We start from the raw sequence: 19,976 nt of genomic DNA, 5'->3' as shown, positions 1-19,976 counted from the left end.
ACTCTCTTTCTTAGCCAGAATGTTCAAAGTCATTCTTAAACAATACTGGGGTCACTGTTCACAGTGTTCTTTTGGTTCGGCTCATTTTGCTTTACATTATTTTGTTCAAGTCTCTATGTTTTTCAAAATTCACTGAGCTCATCATTTCCAAAGAACAATAATATTCCATCACAATCATATAGCACAACTTGTTCAGCCAGGCCCCAGTAGATGGGCATCCCCTTAATTTGCAATTCTTTTCTATCACAAAAAGAGCTGCTATAGATATTTTTGTTCATGTTTCCCTTTTGACCTTAACTTAGTAAATGGTGTAAGATTTTGGTGCATACCCCTTTTCTGCTGGACTATTTTCCAGTTTTACCACAATTTCCCCCAAATTATGAATTATTATCCTGAGAAGTTAAGCTGCTGTACTATTCAAAGTACAATATTGTTGTACTTTGAATAATATACAAATAATATGTCAAATACAAAGTTGTTATATTCATTTGCTGTTGTAAATTGTTTTTGTGCTCTGTTCCACTAATCTCCCTTTCTTTTTCTTAGCCAGTACCAGAGGATTTGGATAATTTATCTCATATAATATATTTTTAAGATGTGGTACCACTAACCCTCTTCCATTTCCAGTTTTTAAAAATTAATTCCTTTGATATTCTTGATTCTTTGTTCTTCTAGTCAAATTTATAATTTTTTTATTTCAAAAATAATTCCTTGATAATTTGATTGGGATGGCATTGCATACATAAATTAGTTTATGTAAAAATAGTCATTTTAAAAGTATATTGGTCCTGCCTACCAAAGAACAATGAATATTTATCCATTTTTTTTCAAATCTAATTTTGTTGGTATAAAAATTTCATTATAATTGTCCTTTACCTTTTCTGTCCTGTTAGCCAATCTAATAGGTATAAGGTAGCACCCGAGAATCATTTTAATTGTCATTTCTCCAATTAATAGTGGGTTAGAGTATTTTTTCATATGACTACAGATAGTTTTGATAATTTCATCTGAAATGTGGTTGTATCTTTTGGCCATTTGTTGTGTTTTCCTGTCATTTTTGAAGAGGACAGTTGCATTAGGGAAATGATGACAGGACTTGCTGCTGCCTTTGATTGGAGTGAGGGAGGGCTGTGCAAGGTCACCAGCCTCACCTTCTCCTCCAGAGTCATCTGGTTCGAGTGACACGATATTCATCAGTCCTGGAGATGACCCAGGATGCAATGGGAGACTCTGGCCCTTTTAGGCTAAGACCTTTCCAGGTAGGCACTTAGAATGAGGTAATACCTATTCAGGGAATAGGCCTCTTAAAGAATTAGATTCCTTTAATTAGGAAAAAGTAAAAAAAAAAATCAAGCTGAGAGGGGAAGAAGCTCAGGGTTGCCATTCCAAAGAGAAAAAGTTGCCATTAACATTCACTCTAAGCCAGAGGGGACCCAAATGCTGCCATTAAATGGAGTTTGGGCAGGGACCTATTGTGCTTTAATCTATGAGTTTCAGAGAGTGCGGAGTTTAAGGTTTTGTGGGAGAAGAAATAAAGAAAGAAAAAAGAAAGAAGGAAAGAATGAAGGAAGGAAGGAAAGAAAGAAAGAAGGAAGGAAGGAGTCTAGTTAGTGAACCTCAAGTTATTTGGGCAGCTTCTGGCCATCAAATTTGACCTTCCTTTGGAGAGGACAAGGAGAGGGAGAGGGAGAGGAGCAGCTGAGTTTCCCACCTAACTAGGTAAAGGTTTCTTTTTGGAACAGCAACCCTGAGGGTCTTCCCCTCCCAGCTTGATTTTTTTCCTTTTTTTCTAATTAAAGGGGCCATCCCTTGACTCACTTCTTAAAGAAACCTATTCACTGAATGGGTCTTACCTCACTCTAAGTGAGTACCTGGAAATACCTTAGCTTAAAAGGGTCAGGGTCTCCCAGTGCATCCCAAGTCTTCTCTAGTCCTTCTTATCCATATCTGGTCACTGGATCCAGATGACTCTGGAGAACAAAGTGAGACTGGTGACCTTGCACAGCCCTCCCTCACTCATATCAAACTTAACTGCAAGTCGTGTCTTCACTTACATCGATTACTAGAGCTGAGTAGACCCTGAATGGGGATCCAGCTAGTTTGGTAACTCAGCTCATGCTGTCCCTCTCCTTCTCCCTCTCCTCTTCCTCTCCCTCTTCCTCTCCTTTGATCATTTATCAATTAGGGAATGTCTCTTGTTTTTATGAATTTGATTATGTTGGACAAATGAGGACTTTGTCAGAGAAACTTGCTTAAAATTTTTTTTCACAGTTACTATTGCTAACTCTTTTCCCCCCATCCTTCCCCCCCATTTATTCTTTTCTCTCTCCTTTCACCCTGCCCCTCCTCAAAAGTGTTTTGCTTCTGACTACCCCCTCTCCAAATGTGGCCTCCCTTCTCTCATCCACTTCCCCTCCTACTTCCTTGTAGGGTAAGCTTGAGCATGTACATTATTCCCTCTTTGAATCAGTTCTAATAAAAATAAGGCTCACTTGTTCCCCCTCACCTTCCCCCTTCCCATTGTCCATAAAAGCTTTTTCCTGCCTTTTTTATATGAGATAATTTATCCCATTCTTCCTCCCAGGACATTCCTAGAGTTATCTTAAATGGAGCATTTCCTGCTATCTATTCTTGCAGGATGATTTGTGATATGTAGGAATGCTAATAATAATTTATGGGCATTGACTTTGCATCCTGCTTATTTGCTAAAATTATCATTTTAAGTAATACTTTTGATGAGCCTTTGGGATTTTCCAAGAATGTCATTATATATTTGTCTGCAAATAGATTGATTTATTACCTCATTTCCTATTCTGATTCCTTCTATTTCTTTTTTTTTCTTTCATTGCTATTGCTAGATTTTCCAATACAATGTTGAATAATATTGAGGACAGTGGGCATCCTTGTTTCATACTTGATCAAACTGGGAAGGCTTATAGTTTTTCCCCATTACAATTAATGTTTGCTGATAGTTTTAGATAAGTCCTTTTTATGACCTGGACTGGACTCCCCAGGTAAAGGAGCCTCCAGAAGTCTAGGGGTCTCCCAAGTGCCCGGAGCACTGGGCTTGTGGTCAGGAAGATCTGAGTTCAAATCCAGTCTCACATCCTTTCTTGCTTTGGGACCCTGGTTAAGTGATCGAACCTCTGCCTGCCTCAGTTACCTCAAGTGTAAAATGGCCATCATGAGAGTATTGTAAGGTAACTCAAATCACATGCCACCTGATTTGGAGTCCACCATTAAGCCACCATTAAGCCCCTTTATATTTGTCTTTGTTTTTATCTTAAACCCTGTAACTGCTTGTAACAGCTTAAAGGCTTAGTCCTGGGTAAGAGTTACCCAAGGCATAGTCCTGGTGCCTTATCTTTTCTTAAGTTAGAACTTCCCTAGATCAGTAAGCCTTGAATCAGCAGCATGTATAAGGATTATGGTGCAAGCCTGTATAGAGATCATGGGATAAGTCTATGCTGACCAAGCAAGGTCCTCCACCCAAGATGTTGACCAAACAGGGCCCCCCTCACCCAGAACATGACCCTGACCTGTTTCATGACCCTAGCCTGTTTGGGGAATTCCACTGCCCCTGTGCCCTCCACCCTGTTCTAGGAAGGACTCTGGTCACGTCATTGTTTCCCAAATTAGCCCTGAACTATGGATCCAACCAATGGCTGTTCTTGCCTTCTGTATGTCATTGCTTATGATAGCTCCCCTCCCCAAATGTGATTTTTACCTTTATAACCTCAGTCTTTATCCCTGATTTGAATGTATACTCCAGTCAGTTGAGCTCTTAATCAATAAATCCACAGCTAAATTTATCTAAAACGAAGATCTCAGCTCGATCTTATTCTCTTCACAAGAGCACCTGTCTCCCAAATGTAGGGTGAGGGTTAAATGAGATATTCCTAAAGCACTTACTGCATTGTCTGCTCTAGTGTGGTTATTCAGTCTTGGGTCTCTCTGTGATCCCATCTGGCATTTTCTTGACAAAGATACTGGAGTGGTTTGTCATGTTTTTGCTGGTTGATTTCACAAATGAGGAAACTGAGGCAAAGTTGAGTGAGCTGTCCAGGGTTCCACATTTGTAAGTGTCTCAGGCCAGATCTCACCTCAGTCCTTTCCATTCCAGGCCCTGGGGCTCTTTCTTCTGCACTGCCCAGCTGCATGTAGTAGGCACCTAGTAAATATTTGTTCATCACCTAGAGTTCAAATCTTAGGCACTAACATAAGAAATGGAAAGGGGAACCCTGTTTTCCCTCCCAGGGAGGTGGAGAGGGGGCTGGAGCTGTGTCAGGGCCCAGGGGCTCTTTTCAAGAGCTGCCCCCTCTGAGCATCTTGTTCTACCCTCAGGATGACATCTCTGGACTTTTGATGTGGGGGGTGTCCCTCATCTCACCTCCCACCTACTTCTGAACCCCCAGGGCCTTCTGCAGGGCAACCCTGAGGGGTTCCCTCACTCTTTTATGTCTTCTGCTCCCCAGGAAGAAGTAAATGAGGGGTTTGCACTACTGTTCACACAGGTCAGGAGCTGATTGAGCCAATTAGGCATGAAATTTAAGCGTAAAGTTTCTATTATATGTTCCATCCGAAGGGCACAAAGCAGGAACACAAAGGCTGTGAGCAGGACCAGGAGGTGGAGCCTGGGGGGCTGCCAGCTCTGGGAGCTGTGTTGGACCCGCAGCAGCAGCAGCGTCAGACTGGACACTCACAGCACGCAGGTGAGGAGTAAGAACCACGGGACCAGGAAGATGAAGAGCCCCTCACAGAAAGGTCAGGAAGCCTATCACAACAAACAGCATAAGCTGTTACCCAGAATGGGTCAGAGCCCAGAGGGCAGCGCACGCTATCAGAGAAGTGTGCTTGGGGCAGTGACGTCTGCACCAGATGGGGAAGAGCCCAGAGAGACAGCTCCTGGTGCTGATCCCAGCCGGGAGGCTCAGACCCACAGTGTAGAACATGTGTCTGAGGCACTTTTCTGCATTGTACGTGATAAAATCACACGTCTCGTGTATGGAGATCAGAAAGGAGCAGCAGAGGAAGAGGGCGTCGGCCCCCGGCAGGTAGAGGATGTAGACAGATAAGGGCTTCCTTTGGATGCGGAAGCCCAGGAGCCACAGGACCGCGCTGTTCCCCCCCAGCCCAACCAGAGCCATGAGCATGGTGAGGATCCAGATCCAGGAACCCCAAAAAACATTTCCAGATTCCACAAGAACTAAACCCTCATGTCATAAACACCGTCCCACTTCTCTGGTGTGGGGCGCAGGGCCATGGTGGTTGGTCCCAGCCCCTGGAAGCCTGGCTCCTCTCAGACATCCTGGGAGCAGGAAGATGTGGGAGCACATGAGGGACTTTTCCAGAGATTTACTCCCATTTCTACCTTCAAGTTAGACCCTCCTCTTCCCCACACCTCTTAGGGTGCATCTGACAGGTCCCACAGTGCATAGAGGTATGGGCCTAATGTAAGAAATTACTTATAATTTAGTCTCAGACAGTAGTGAGAGAAATGATTATTTCCCTCATATTAATAATCAATTATTCCATTAGGATTGAGATTTCCCCTCCTATTTCCTCCTTCAGAAATCAGCCCCCTGTGGGTCATTTAGTCAGTCTCTGAAGGACATTGCTGATGGATGAAATACTGGTATCGGCTTTTATACAATGGGCGGGACACCAACTTGCCAGGAGACCTTACAAAGGGAATCTCATGTCTCTGTCATTCCCTCCCCCCCCTTCTCATTGTTCACTGACTGGGTAGAGATGAAGGCGTTTGTCCAGACCCCTGCAGGCAGCTGAACCTCATCACACTGAGCCTCAGCAGGGGCAGCTGAAGCCTTTCAGCCCCCCTCCTTGTCTACCTCCTCATTGATTTTTACCACAACAGAGTTAATTCTCACCCTCTGGCAATCCACTTTCCCAAAGACTTTTGAAATATTCACTGCTCTTCAGGGGGCATCTTTGGCTTCCAGGGGGCCCAGTGACTTTGATCTACCATTTGTTAGTCATAGTTAATAATTAGACCATTAATCATGCAGAAATTATGTCCCCTGCACATTTCATTACCCACATTAACTGTGTGACCCTGGACAAGTCACCTAACATCTATCTCCCTCAGGTTACTCCACTGTAGAATGAGACCAATAATAGCTCCAAACTCACAGAGTTCTTCAGAGAATCAAATAAGACAATATTTGTAAAGTGTTTCATACTGTTCCTGGCAAATAGTAGGTCCCTAAACCACTTGTTCCATGTTCCCCATTGCCCCTGTCTGTTGTCATGATGTGACAGTGAGGTATAGAAATGAGGCTTCTGGAGAAGACTGGACTACAGCTGTTTCTCCTTTCTTCTCTGACCACAGTCCAACTCACCCTCCCTTTTCCTCTCTCTTCTCTTTCTTTAGTACATGGGGTTTGGCTTCCTTCTCCAACCTATGTGGACAGGCCTAAGTGTGGGCTGAGCCACTTTATTCAATGCAACAGAGATTTGTGTATTCATTTAATATATGCTTTCTTTTAACATAGCTTTTTACATTTTCTTTTTATATAACTTTCATCCTATAACGTGTGCCTCACTTCAATTCAATTAAAAAAATGAAAGAATAAGAAAGAAGATAAAAACATTTTAGTACAGCAATCCATCATGAGAACTCAGTCCCACAGTATAGTACGCAGTGTTCCACTGTCACAGACACTCACCTGCGCATAGGAGGGAAGGATGTGCACTTGCTTATCTCTTCATTGGTTTTCTGTGCCAAACCGCAACAAACATTTGTTAGATACCTAGTGTTCTTTTGAGAGACTGAACCCAGAATAATTTGCACCCCTGGGTTTGGTGCTGGGAACACAAGGACAATGAAGCTGCCCCTTCGCTGGAGTAGCTGATACTGTAGTGAGAGTGGGTGGTGGGGGGAGGATCCAGCAGCAGGTGCTCACCTCAGGCCCACCAGGTAACTGACCAGCACAGAACCTGACCACCTGTAGGTGTCTGGATTTTTGGCTTCTTTGGCTTCATCGTCTCTTTAGTGAGAAATGAGATGCTTGAGAGTGAAATGTCTGAGAATGTGTGGGTCTGTTCAACCAGACTAAGAATAGAACAAAATCACAGAGATATGGGGACCACTGCTCTGAGCCAGAGCCTGGGCCTGGAGGATGGGGAACAAGAACTTTAACACCCTTAAGCTATAGGGTCTTCTGAAGCACTCCAAACAAAACTCTCCTGCAGGGGGTCATATTAAAATGTCTCTGAAGGTGGGGGCTTCTTCCTCCAAGAGAAAAAGGAAACATCTTCAGCCTTCTATTTCATTAACTGAACAGTTTTCCAGCTGTGCACATTGAGAAGATCAATGTAAATATATAAAGAAAGGATTAAACTCAGAGAGAAATCTTGAGCAGATCCAAGGATAACAAAGCCTTACAAGGAAAAGTCCCAGACTGAGAACTTCCCTTTGTTCCTCTCCAGGTTCCTGATGACTCCTGTGTCTGGTCCTACTGTTGAGGCCTGTACCTGTCCTTAGAATTCTTGTGGCCAGACCCTGGAGCCTGAGGGGTGGGATTGTAATGGACACCGAGATAAAACAGGACAGCTAGGCCAATTAGAATTTGACAGGAGTGTTTATTAACCATCCGGAGCTGCCTCTTAGACCAAAAGACAGCCTCAAGCTTTCTGTTAGACATAATTTTATAGACAATGTGATTGCTGGCAACAGAATATGTTTCTAAGGGGTTAGTATTGTTTCCATGGAAGCAGAACTTTCTCAGTATTATTCTTATCGAAGCAAAACAATCTCAGTATTATTCTCATTGAAACAAAGCCTTAGTATTATTTCTACTGAAGTGAAACAGACCTGAATCCGTGGAAATCTGTGGCATGTTTTTAGCAACACAGGTGAAACATTTCTTTACTATTGGAGCCTATTAGGTGGTTTTCAAGGAACCCAGTAGGGGTCCCCTCTAGCAGGTTTAAGGGGGCTATAGTGTATAATTTCTGGTGGGTACTTCAGGATAGGACCAGGATTCAGAACAGTTCCTCTCTACCATTATATTGTTCTCCCTCTTCTCCCAAATATAGAGGCCTAGGAAAAGTGATTTCCCCTTTGCTTTCAGGCACCAAGGGGGGATTTCTCAAATGCTGACCTCAGGAGATGAACTTCCCAGGCCTTGAAGTCCAGATACAGCTTAGTAGTGGTGTTTTTCTGGTAAAGACTTTGATTCTCCTTAAATAACATCCTGCACAAAATGGCATCAGGGGAATTACTGTTGGGTTGTTGTGGTCCATCATCGTTGGGTGCTTATCAGTCTAGGTTCCTCAAGCAACTTAAGAAACAAATAAGCCCCGTGGGCCACCAGGTTCATTGGCTCCCTTTCTAGCTCTCACAGAACTTTTCTAATGGTGAAATTGGGTATTCTCCTGTTGGCTCAGCAGTCTGTAGAGATCCAAGGGCCTCAGATTTGTATAGATAGGTAGGTATTGGAGTGGCAGGAGCCCTGGACTTATAAGGTCGTGAGGAGGAAAGAAAGTGTATACATTTACAGAGACATAAAATAAATATATGTACATATTTATTCATTCACAAATAATACATATGCAGCATACATATACCAATAAGAATGTATAGGAATCCACACAAATATGCATGCTGTATAACACATATTCATACCTACTTACATACATGCTTATATTCCTGTCTATGCCAGGTTCTCTTAACCTGGAGTCCTTGAATAGTCTTTAATGCTCTGTGACTTTGGAGGGAGGGAAATGGTCTTTATTTGCACTAACCTCTACTGGCCCCTGTTACAGTCTCTCCTGCAGTCAAGCAGAGCTGGTCTGGGTGAGTCATCCCCACCAGCAGAACCTGACACTGCCCCTCTCACTGTCTCTAAGGTCTCTGGGGCTTCTCTTTCCTTCCTTTACAGCCTCATATTAAGCAGGGGTTCCTAGTGACAGAGAGATGGGTGACTGGTGCCTAGTCCTTTGGGATCCATAACACTGCAATCCTGGGAAAGGTGCTTACAAGGTCCATCATAATACAATTTCTAGAGCAGTATGCTGAATCCCAGGAGAGATCTGGGTTCGAATCCTGCCTCAATGCTATAGTTCTGGGTGTCTATGGGCAAGTCACTTTCCCAGCCTCAGTCTGCTCTTCAGTCAAATGAAGGTCCATCAGTCAAGAATCATTTTTCGGAGAGCCTGCTAAAAGCCAGGAGCTCTCCTGGTGCCGGGGATAAAGAGAGAACACAGAAAGTAGCTTCTACTCTCAATACCTTCTTCCTAGGGAGTTGGGCTTAAGGAAAACATGCATATAGGTGTGTTCAGAACAGTGCACATACAGGATACAAATGAGTGCGAGCTCTGCAAGTATATAGATGTGGCTCAGAGGGGGCATGGATAGATGTGATCTGAGGTCAAGTGCAGGGCTGCAGAGAGGAGGAGATGGGTCATCCTGATGCTACCTGCACACACAAAGACTAACAGAAATGGTGCACAGCAGGTAAACAATCCACCAGAAATCAGAGACATTCTACAGTTGAGAATATAACAAAGTCAGTGTGTGTGCGTGTGTGTGTGTGTGCGTGTGTGTGTGTGTGTGCGTGTAAGATGTGCCCCCTTCCCCTGCTTGGTCGCATTAGTGGGACCCTCTCATATAACACCTATAATACCTCCCCTCCCCAGGACCTGGATCATACAGAGTGAAAGAGAGACTGGAATAGAGAGAGTCCCAGAGAATAGGAACAGAGAGACTCAGGGAGATGGAAGAAAAGCCTGGAAATAAGAGAGGATGCTGAGCCCCCGACTTTACTTTACAGGCAGAGAAGTATTTAACTGAAGTCCCAGGATGGGAGTGGTGGTGGGGGGTGGTGAGGTGAGGGGTAAGGGAGAACTAGCAGAGAATGGAGGGGAACATGGCTGAGCTGGAATCTCCTATTTTCAGGGCCAGGCGATGGGGGAACTAGGTCTGAAGGAAACTTGTGGATAAAGCCTGAGAGAAGACAAGGTGGGGCGCATGCCTCATGGAGCCTTGAGGACTGTCAGATGAGGACATGTGACTCTGCCTTCATTTATAGACGTTCACAAGGAGAGGACAGGAGACAAGAGGCCTGCAGGATGTCTTTCCTCTTCCACTCCTCTTGAGGACAGGGACAGTGGCATTTGGTGGAGCAGCCTTCCTCTGGGCTGGTGACAAAGGAGGCCCTGCACCCCACTCCCTTGGTGGCTGCTGGCTGCAGCTGGGCCAGGGCCAGGGGGCTCTTTTCAGGGACTGTAGCGTCTGAATATCTTATTCTTAGCCTCAGTGGGACATCTACAGGCTGTTGGTGTGGGGAGTGTCCTTCATCTCAGCTCCCAGTTCCTGCACACCCCCCAGCGCCCTCTGAAGAATCCCCCTAGAGGGCTTCCTTCTTCTTCTATACCTTTGGCTGCCCAGGAAATAGTAAACAAAGGATTTGCACTGCTAGGAGCCCAGGACGTCAAAGAGGCATAAAATTTGTGTAAAAGAGCCAAAGGACAATTTCAATCCTGGGGGTGAGGCCACAGAGCAGGATCAGGACATAGAGCCCGGGGAGCTGCCCAAGCTGGGAGCGGCACTGGACCCTCAGCAGCAGAGTTAGGCTGGGCACACACAGCACCCAAATGAACAGGATGAACCATACAATCTCCATGAAGAAGTTGTCAGGACACAAATGGCATGTATATACATGAGAACAAACAACAAAATCTGCTCCCCCCCCCGGCCCCCCAGCAGTCTGACCAGGACCCAGAGGACAGAGTACACAGTGGTAGACCTGTGCTTGGGGCAGCGACATCTGTACCAGAGGGAAAAGAGCCCAGATGGACAACGCTAGTGCTGATCTCAGCCAGGAGGTTCAGGCCCAAGTGTAGAATATGTCTATCATGTAGATCAGTGCTTCCCATGTGAAAGAATTATACAAAGAGCTAACAAATTCAGCAAGCAAGATCAGAAAGGAACAATAGAGGAGGAGGGGTCCAGGCCCACCAGGTTGGGGATACAGACCAGAGGTTCCCAAACTTGTTTGGCCTACTGTCCCCTTTTGAAAAAAATATCACTAGCACTCTCCTTGAAGTCTACTTTCTTTAACCTTTAATGTTTTTATATATAAAAAATGCATCTTTTAAAATTAACATCTTAAATTTAAAAATTTATTGTGAATTTGTTTTTTTCCTGCACTGATTTTTTTGTTTTATACAATTTTTATTTTTACTTCATTACAATTAAACACAACTTCAAGGCTTACATGCTCTCTCCTTCCCAAAAGGTGAATTTTGGGAGCTACAAGAGATTGTCACTAGCATCATTCATAAGAAAATAGGAAAAAAATTCATGTAATTATGAGAAAATGCCAAAGTTAATGTAAATTTGTTCCTAAAACATATAAACTCTATGATGTTTCCATGAAGTAAGTGAATATTTAACAGGTTTGGAATTTGACAAATGTAGTTGTAATAAGCAAAAATCCTGACTGAATAATGGTTGCACCTAAAATCAGTTAGGCAAAGTCTTCGGAAGTAAAAACAGTCTTACTAGATTGCTTTTTTGTAAGACACTAGGGCTTATAAATGCCATTTATCCTGTAAAGCTTAATAATGAAATGTATACTTCTTTGTGTAAAACAGTAAAGGTTTAGGGACATATTACCATACTCATCCCTCAAGTGATCAGAATACTTACAGTATGCTTGTTATCTCCAACAACTAGTATAACTGGTAAGCATTTCAAGCATCTAATTATTCTGAAGTAATTTTCCTTTACTTGACCAATACGGTCATCCTTAAGATACAAAGGATGGCCCAGTGCCTTGGACACAGTAAACAATTTAAAAATGGAATAATTTACTTGTAGTAAATGACATAATATCAAGATTTGTACTCATTTGCTATTACTTTTCATGCCAAATTATATTTAAGTCAGTAAGTGTAGCAGCAAGCACCCCAAGCGCGTCCTCAGGGTTTGCTGCCCATACAGGTTCTTAGATCTGCTTTGTTAAAGGAAAGCAACTCAAAATGGGTTAACAAGCTTACTTTAATCAGTCAGACATATATCGTTTACCTTGTTCAGGGGAAAAAGGTCAGCACCCCAAACTTCAAAATATACAGACAGAATTATCAAGACATTAACAGATCAAGTAGACAGATTTCCAAACTGTCCAACCATTACATCCATACCCAGTCAACATCTGGGTTTCCACATCTGGGTTTTTCAAAGCCGGGGGACTCTCAACAACGGCTTCCTAGAATTCAGATCAAATCACAGAACACTTCTCAAAGTGAGTCCCAAAACAAAGCTACACATCAGGGCTTATATAGCCTTCTCCTGGCTCAGAGAATGTAACAACCTTATTGACCCACTGGCCAATCAAAAAGTATCTACTGAAAAACAAGCCTCCCACTCCAGGCTTCAGGTGCACTTTAGCCTAGGGGCAGGGAAAATCTTCCAAATTTGCATTCCCATTACAGTAAGCTGTGTAAGTCAAAATTTTTATATTACATTTAATAGGCTTGACATATAAAAAAGCACAAACCTCAAGTGAAGGCACCATGAACATAACCAGGGCTAGTCATATCTGCAAAATACAAAAGTATTTTAAGAAAGGCTAACACTGAGTATTCACTCTACACATTATGGAGACCTTATGGGGAATTATTACGTCTCTGCCAGCTATCATTACAATGGCTGTGGTCTAACAGAACTTACACACACAGTCATGCATACACCTATAGCTTAGACACTTGTTTGCAAAGGCAATACTAAGGATAAATTGTGATTGGGTAAAAAAATGGGAGAAGTTGGACAGAAAGAGGGATGGCCTGATTTATTTTAATAGTTTTTTTTTAGCAACAGCTGAGACAGAAAAATGTTTACTCTTACCCAGTCTTTACCAAGAGAACATAAAATTATAATGGAAAAATGCAGGATACAAAAAGGTTGCTAAAGTACAGATGCTTTGTGGTTTAAGTGAAGGCTATTAACTAGATGTAAGAGGGTAATGGAGAGGAAAAGTGAGGTCGGAAGCTTAAGGAGACTAAGAGGTTAGTAGTGGAGTAAAATGAGAGCATAGAAAACTTCATTGTTAGTGTTTCAATTCTTGAACAAAATCAATCTTTTAATTAATTAAATCAAATATTAAGTCTCAAATTTTGAAAAAAAAACAGTACAATATGGTATCACACCTTATGTCAGGAAGGGAAGATATGACTGGACCTAGCAATGATCTAGCAATGATATACACTAAAACTTCTGACAATTTCTAATAACAGTTTGTGGTTTCTTGGAAATCCAGTTATTACTTTTATGTACTTTATATACTTGCTAACCAAATCAAGTTCTAGCTAATATATAACTAGAATCAATTCTTTTTATTAGTGGCTACTCTTTTAGGTTATAGACTTTCTTACTGTCTTTCCTAGATTTTAATTTAAAATCATGCCTTCCTCATGAACCTTGTCTGCTTTGCTGTCTTCCAATTTGTGAGTTATGGAACTTCAATCCCTAATAGACCAAATGTAATTCTCCAACACTCCCTAGCTATTCTGATGATCTATTAGTGAAGCTCAAGGGAGGCCATTAACTAACGCATGGGTGTTATGAAATAGTCATGAATCATTAACCTTTCAGTGCATGCGTTTAAATGAATAAAACTAATAGAAGCCAATTCTTTGATACCTCCTACTGTTCCCTGCTCAGCTCCTATAGAAGTTTGATTACAAGTCATTTGGCCTCTTCATCTGAAATACTTCTAACATTTCAGAACAGTAATCCATACCACTGAGAAACTGATTACTCTTCCCCTCCATTCCCTTTCAAATTTGCTGGTTGCTCAAAATGAACTTGATATTGAATGATTATTAAAATGTTATTCAATTTCTATGGTTTATAGTAATTTTATGAGAAAGTTTCTGCTCAATTGATACTAATATACTAATTATTCAACCAAATTTCTAAAATGAAAAGGAATGGATGACAACTCATTGATATAGAGAACTTATTGGACTGTTAGTCTTAGACTCAATCTACCAAATCTAAGCTATAAGCCAAGTACATGGAATTGATTACTAATCACTTTAAGTATTTTAATTGAAGTCATGGTGGCTTCATCAACATTTATAGCAGCATTGTTATTTAGCATTTTATTAGCTCTGAAAAAAAGTTTAGGTCTTATGCCATCCATGAGGGAGTTCAAAGTATTAGTGGCCAATTAATGCTGAATTAGTCTTCCCACTAAATAAATTTAATTTCCTTAATGAAAGGGTATCAGGAAATATTTTAGATTCAAGTAACTTAGGGAAACTTCAGCAGTTAAACCTGAAAATCATATAATCAAAGGTCTACTAGTTAATTTCAAAAGAAAATTACAATCATTTTTTTTTTTTTGCCAAAGCCCTTTTCTGCTTTTTGAACAGCTTTTTCCATGGTATTCTACTCTTGCTGGTTTGCCTGAATCACTGTCCTGTTTTAAGGTGAGCCTTCAATCCTTCTCTGTAAACAGCATTATTTTCTTAAGATATGTATAGACCTAGTCAATCTGCTCTCCTCCCAGTCTTATGATTTAAAGAGGACTACATGATATCACACAAGTCCTGGTTCACCCTTGAGCTGCCAGCTGCCCACCTTTCAGACATTCTGGGCTAAACCTCAGCAAATAAGGCAAAATCATTCTATGTATAAAAAGAGCTGGTTCTTCCACTCTGATGATGCAGCAGGTGCAAACTCCATCATATCATCACTACTTTTATCTTTCATTTATGCCTTCTTCTCACTTCATACCCAGAAAACCTAATGGAAAAGTTGGAAACTGGCCAAGCTCATTTTAGGTTAAGTTTCTATAGGAATGAAATTTCACAGAATAAGGCAAAGACCCCTGAAAGTTCATCCTACAAACTCCAAAGAAAGATTGCTATACTCATCCACTTGAGTTCTCCCTCACTGGCATCATGTCCTGAAACTGCAATCTTCCCAGAAATATTCTCCTTCAAAGTAAGTCTAACTGTCTGTCTAGGTAAAGATAACTTTTCAGCCATCATTGTTGCCATTAATGGGCTATTTGTAGGAGCCAGATCTCTGACCTTTTCAACATTTTCACTGGGCCTGTGGGTTCCTGGGCGCCCACCGTGTGCATCATCATGGATATCATCCCTACCTTCTTTAAACTTTTTGTGCCAGTCAAAATCTCTTGTTCTTGACATTGCTCCGTCCCCATAAGCTTCTTTTAACATTTCAAGGGTCTCACGGGCAGATTTGTTTAGTTTTACACAAAGTTTGACATGAATTCTTTTAAGTAACGGTCACTCATTTTTACACCAAAAGGAAGCATGCTTTTCTACACTCGATAACTATATCAGTATAATACTGATTCAGGAACCATGAAAATATTTTTTTTTCTGCAAAGTGAAGCATGTTCTACTAGGGTCACTTCTCTGCTTCCACAAGTCAGATGATAAAAACTAGTCTCATGTAATGGTCACACCTTGTGAATCACACAGCAGTGGATTAAAGGTTTTTGGAGGTGTCTCAGAATCAGATCATCCCCGCTTATATTTTTCCTACCTGATACTGCAAAATCCTTTATTAGCTTTCAATTTTCCAAGGCCTTCCAAGCCCTTAGCAACTGCCTCTTTTGTCAAATGGGTTTAACAGTTCACATCTTCCAAACAGCAACACTGTAGCCAGGGCAGCCCTTCAACATAGCACCTTTGGCCCTGAAGGCCACCTTCATCCTACTTCTTCACTGCCGTGAAGAAGAGAACTGCATTTTATTTTTAATGATGCAACATTGTGTCATATAACTCTTTTTAATATCATATTGTAAACAAGTCATTACACACACATCTTCCCATCCATGAATGCTGGACTTCCTTGACAACATTCAACACACTCGCCTACAATCACTTGCCTGTTAAGCCCCGTTGGCAGACTTCAACACTGATGGGTTATAATTTGCATTTTGTGTGTTTTTGGAAAATAATGTAAATACTATGATTTTAACTTACACATCAGATGAAACATGTAGGAATGTTTTTTCAAAATTTTCTTCTTTTTTTCCCTTATGCTCACATACTACCACCACCCCTTTATTTTTAATGTTAACCAGTTTCACCCAAGGCTACCATTGACCCCCATTTTTCAAGCACCACCAGGGGGAGTATCCCAACTTTGGGAGCCACTGGGAGAAAGTGTTCCGTTGGATTTGAAAGCTCAGGAGCCATAGGATGATGCTGTTCCCCACAAGGTGAAGCAGACAAGAGCAAGGAGAAGATTCCCATTCAGTCACTTAGGACAAATTCTCAAGGTGCATCAGCCCCAGGAACTAACCCCCCATATTTGCATCTCTCTGTTGCGGTGTGAACATATTCCCAGTGCCTAGATGTAGGGGATGCAGCCATGGTGGTTGGTCTCAGCTTGAGGAAGCCTGGCTCCTCTCAGAAGTCCTGGGGACACAAAGTCACAGAAGAGCACCAAGACTTTTTCCTGAGATTTACTCTCATTTCTACCTTCAAGTTAGAGCCTCCTCTTCCCCACTCCCTCTCTCTGGGGGCAACTAGGTGGTGCCACAGTGCACAGAGGTATGGACCTAGAGAAAGGAATGAGTTAAAATCTAGTCTCAGACACTTCCCAGAATAACAAATGATTGTTTCACTCCTGTTAATAACCAATTATTCAATTAGGATTAAGAATTCCCCTTCCTCTTTCTTCATTCAGAAACCCAGCCCCTGTAGGTTATTCAGTCAGCCTCTGAGAGACATTGCTTATGGATGGGATTGCCCCAATCCTCTGGGGATCTGCTTTTCAATCATGCCCAACTAGAAGATCTGACAAAGAGAATTTTATGGAGGTGTTATTCTAACCTCACCATTGTTCATTGTTCATTGACTGGGTACAGAGGGCGGCCTTTGTCCAGATACCTGGAGGCAGCTGAACCTCATCCTTCTCTCTGTAGGTGGAGCTGAAGGCTTTCTGCCCCCCTCCTTGTCCACCCCCTCATCGATTCTGAACCAATCAGAGTTGATTTCCAGCCTCTGGCACATCCCCTTTTACAAAGACTTTTGGAAATGTTCTCCAGGGCTCACCTTTGATTCCAGAAGTGGCATTAACCTCAATCTATTAATTATTTGCTGCCCATGATTAATAAATTGGTTATTAATTACCCAGAAATCATGTCTCTTGGGCTTTTCATTAGTCACATTAGCTGTGTGACCCTGGACAAGTCACTTGACATCTGTCTCCCTAAGTCTCCTCAGCTGTAAAATGAGGCCAATATTTTCACCAAGGTCTCGGGGTTCTTCAGAGAATCCACTGAGATAGTATTTGTAAAGTGTTTAGGACTGTGCTGGGCACATAGTAAGTCCTTAAAAAGGCCTTTTTCATTTCCCATTTTCCCTTTTCTCTTGTTACGATTTGAAAGTGAGATATAGAAATGGGGCTTCTGGAGAAGACTGGGGGTTGGACTTGTCTGTCCTTTCCCTCCTGACCACCCTCCAACTCACCCTTCATTATCTTCTCTCTTCTGCTCTTTCTTCAGACCTTAAATAAGTATGGGGGGTTTGGCTTCCTTCTACCACCTATGTGGACAGGCCTAAGGGTGGGCTGAACTACTTCATTCAATGAAACTGAGATTTCTTTATTCACTTAACATATGGCTGCATTATTTATTTGCTCATTTATTGATTCATAAGACCATTCTTTCATTTATTTATATTTTAAAATTTCTATCAACAACTTTTCCATTTACATGGTTTTTATTGTTCAACATGCTGTCCACCAAGGAGTCATTTTTTTTTTATCAATTCAAGGAATAACAAAGAGAAAAAGTATGTCAGCAGGGCTAACTATCCTATGAATTAAGTCCAACAGTGTACTACAGTGTTCCACACCCATAGTCACCCACCTCTAGAAAGTAGGGAAGTAAATGAAATTAACTATTGTTTTTCTGTTCCAAATGGCAACAAACACTTTTTCTTTTTTGGAGCAGGGCAAGGCAAGGCAATTTGTGTTAAGTGACTTGCCCAAGGTCACACAGTTGGTTAAGGCAATAAATTCTACCTCAATACTGCTTTGAGATTCTGGGCCCTGAATAATTTTCACCACTGGTTTTCATGCAAGGAATACAAAGATGACGAATCTGTCCCTGCCCTGAAGCTGTCGATTTTGTACTGAGAGTGGGCAGAAGCAGGAGGATGCAGCAGGTGGTCCTCACCTCATGCTAAACCAGGTAACTGACCAGCGTAGAACCTGAATAATTGCAGGTTTAAGGACTGTTGATTCCTATGGCTTCCGTTATTTTTTGTTGACAAATGATATTATTTAGGGACAAGTGTTTGTGAAAGGGTGGGGCTGTTAATTCAGACTGAGAGTAGGAGAAGAACAAGGAGATATGGGGTCCTCTCATTCTGACCTCAATCCTCAGCCTGGATGATGGGGAACACCCTCTGCCCCTTCAAGCACTACAAACTAACCCCCCTCTCCCTGTTGGAGGCCATATGAAAAAAGTGTCTGAAGGTTGGGGGCTGCTCCTGCTTCCAAGAGGAGAAACACAAAACAACAGCAGACTCCTCCTTCTCCCCTGAGCAGTTTTCCAGCCTTGCACCTTGAGTGAATCAATGTAAATGGCAAAGGAGAGGATTAAACTCACAGATTGAGAACTGCCTTTCCCTCTCTCCAGGGTCCTGTTGCCTCCTCTGCCTGTTCTTGCAGTTGAGACCTGTGCCTGTCCTCAGGAATCTCCTGGACAGACATTGTGGGATGGGTGGTGGGTTCAAAGCATGACAAAGGGCACCATCTCTCTTACCCTTTCCCTTTCACCTCGCCCCATCACATAGGCCTAGCAGCAGAGACTTTCTATTTGCTCTCAGGCACCAAGGGTAAGGATTTCCCACACTCTGGCCTCAGGAGATAAACTCCCCAAATCTTTCAACTCCCCATAAACTCCATAAATGATGTGTCTCTGGTAAAGACTTCAGTTCTCCCCAAACACTTGCATCTGCACAAAGGTAGTAGAGGAATTCCTTTTGGATTGGTGTGGCCCATTATCACCAATCCACTGACCTTTTCCATCATTCTATGCAATTTATCAGTCATGTTTCCTGCAGTTTAAGGAAGACATATCCCCTGGGGGCCCCTGCTTCATTAGCACCATTTCTAGCTCTTAGAGAACTTTTCTGAAAGTGAAGTTGTGTTTTCTACTGTTGGCTCAGGATTCCACGGTGAATCTCAAAGAGTCCCATGTGTCTCTAGACTGCAGGTGGGTAAAGGCTTGACACCTGTTTGGACTGGTAGGAGCCCTGGATTTTAAGGTTCTTATAGGGAAAAAAAAATATATATATATATACATACACACACATATTCCTACAAATAATATATAATTATTTATTCACAAAATATGCAATACAATATACATATATGATCCCACATATACATGTAATAGAATATATATTCTTATACATATGTGCTTATATCTACTTATACCAGACCTTCTTAACCTGGGATTCATGAATAGATTTTGAGGTTCTGTGAAATTTGATGGAGAAAATATCTTTGTTTTCAATAACCCTTAACTGTATTTTAGTATTTTCTTCTATTGCCAGAAAATTATTCTGAAAAGACGAGGCCATAGCTATCAGTAGACTACTGAAATTATTAATGATACAAAGACATCATGTATATTCATATATAAGCATGTATATCTACATATGCCCACATATCTCTAAATAAATCTTATTTGTACACATGAACAATACAGGCATGTGTTCCTAAATATACATACCCATGCACTATGTATTCACTCCCCTTTATCACCACCTCTCTTTCTGGCCAGCAGAAATGATGAAGCTCAGTCAGTCATAGCCAACAGCAGACACTGCCACTTGTCCTCTCTCCCTTTAGGGCCTCTGCTCCTCATTCTCTTGTGCTAATCTTTCCTCTCTCTGCAACAGCATCTTTAGGGAAGGGTCCCCAGTGACAGAGAGATGGGGTAACACAG

General features: G+C 42.0%; 1 protein-coding gene and 1 pseudogene across 1 annotated transcript in view; one reads left to right on the top strand and one right to left on the bottom strand.

The window, feature by feature from the left end:
- Nucleotides 1-4,340: 4,340 nt before the first annotated feature.
- LOC138144976 (mas-related G-protein coupled receptor member D-like) lies at nucleotides 4,341-8,268 on the bottom strand (annotated as a pseudogene).
- Nucleotides 6,396-19,976, top strand: part of DHCR7 (7-dehydrocholesterol reductase) — a 300,532-nt gene continuing 286,951 nt past the window's right edge. Inside the window, exon 1 of the mRNA XM_069066562.1 lies at nucleotides 6,396-6,400. The gene's annotated coding sequence lies outside the window, so the exon portion shown is untranslated. The remainder of the gene's footprint in view (nucleotides 6,401-19,976) is intronic.

Source organism: Petaurus breviceps, unplaced genomic scaffold (assembly GCF_028583685.1).
Source record: "Petaurus breviceps papuanus isolate PSGF00001 unplaced genomic scaffold, PetGlider_PUasm1.0 90721, whole genome shotgun sequence".
In the NCBI taxonomy this organism is placed as follows: domain Eukaryota; kingdom Metazoa; phylum Chordata; class Mammalia; order Diprotodontia; family Petauridae; genus Petaurus; species Petaurus breviceps.
This window is presented reverse-complemented; position numbering and strand designations above follow the sequence as displayed.